We start from the raw sequence: 1,617 nt of genomic DNA, 5'->3' as shown, positions 1-1,617 counted from the left end.
AGCTGAATGACAGCCACAGGCATTACATTGGAGATGCGATTTTCTGTGGAACATCAAAAGTTCCCATAGATGGCAATCATTCTATCTTTTTTGCTCCCACTAATGAAAGGGTATCAGAACAAAAGGAACTGAAGGTTACCATTTTAATTAGTATAATCTTGAGTATTATATCTGTATATTTCTTCAAGTAAATCACTTGTGAACTTTGGTCCTCTACGCATTGATAATAACAGATCACTTGTGATGTGCCTCAAGACTGAGCATGACTGACTTTTGTCGGAAAACTCATAGTTTGGGAAATTCTGCATCGAATTTCCTAAATTCTGCCTAAGTGTCCCCATCTGCCACTGTGGGGGGAGGGGAAGAGAGGAGGAAGCTGAAGGCAGTGAGATCTCATTAATTTGATCATTTAAAAAATAAGATTCTCTTCCTGTACTCTCATATACAGCTAACATTTATTGAGCTTAGATGCTGTTCTAAATAATTAACATGTACCATTTCACTTGGTCCTCACAAGTATCGGAAAAAGGTGTCATCGTTCTCACCATTTTTTTTTTATATTTCATCTTATTTTTATTTATCACATAAAATGCTGTGCCCCGATTTCTACAAAATAATTTAATACAAGGGATGTCATATCAAATAATATTTCAACAGAAGCCAAGGAAATCCTGGTATCACATAGCCGGTGAACATAAACTGGTATTTATTTATGCAAACATGTTGAAAATTCCTCTAAATCTTCAAAAAATATTTATGTTGTCATGAACACATAAAATGGAAAATCTAAAGTGAATATCAAGATTTCAGTTTTAGTTCATAAAAAATAGTGAAGTAAAATTCCTTTCCACAAACACAGAAGAGTTGGCCAGAGTGAGAAAATGTAAAAAATATCATTTTCTTCCTTGGAAAAGGCGTGAGGACTATTTTTTTAAAAAGTATTTCAACAATAGGAATTCCTATAAAAAGATTAAATTTTCTTGTCATAACGGCATCTTGAAATCCTACATAGCTTCACCCCTTGCCAAGTAAATTCAAAACACAGAAACTCCTCATACAGAATACTTTTGTACCAGAAAACAGGTAATTCACGTTCTGATAAAGAGCAAAAGACAAGTGCTTTATTATTAGAACTGTTCAAGTAAAATTTGAGTGTGCACCAGTGAAAGTGAATAAAGATTTGCATCGATTTTTTTGAACGAACACTAGGTTAAAAAGGGGCTACACAGTTTTTTTTCTTTCCCAAACACCACCCTTTGCTAAGGCAAAAATACACTTCATTTTAGAACAAAACTGTTACAGAAGAAAGCTACTCACCATTTTTTAAACGAGGAGGCTGTGTAACTTGCCTGAGGTTACAATCTAGAAAGTGGTGAATCATTTGATGTCAGATTATGGTACCAAAACAAAGAAAAATAGGAAAGTACATCTAAATTTAAGCTTTCAAACAATTAAGTAAATGTCAATCAAGAAAGTCAAATAAATCTGAAGCACTGATGGGAGACTAAAATTTTAAGGTTACTGAGGAGTCAATCAATCATGTTCCTAAAACAGAATGAAGACTGGTTTTCAGGCTTTAGTGGCTTCTGGGAGACAATGAAAAAAGCACCTGTAAGT

At 34.0% G+C, this 1,617-nt stretch overlaps 1 protein-coding gene across 1 annotated transcript in view; it reads left to right on the top strand.

Annotated features, from left to right (window-relative positions):
- The window catches only part of UGT2A1 (UDP glucuronosyltransferase 2 family, polypeptide A1, complex locus), a 24,424-nt gene that overhangs the window by 10,433 nt on the left and 12,374 nt on the right, over positions 1 to 1,617 (top strand). The gene's annotated exons all lie outside the window — the stretch shown is intronic.

This window comes from Propithecus coquereli, unplaced genomic scaffold (genome assembly GCF_000956105.1).
Source record: "Propithecus coquereli isolate 6110/MARCELLA unplaced genomic scaffold, Pcoq_1.0 Scaffold64, whole genome shotgun sequence".
NCBI classification, from domain to species: Eukaryota; Metazoa; Chordata; class Mammalia; order Primates; family Indriidae; genus Propithecus; species Propithecus coquereli.
This window is presented reverse-complemented; position numbering and strand designations above follow the sequence as displayed.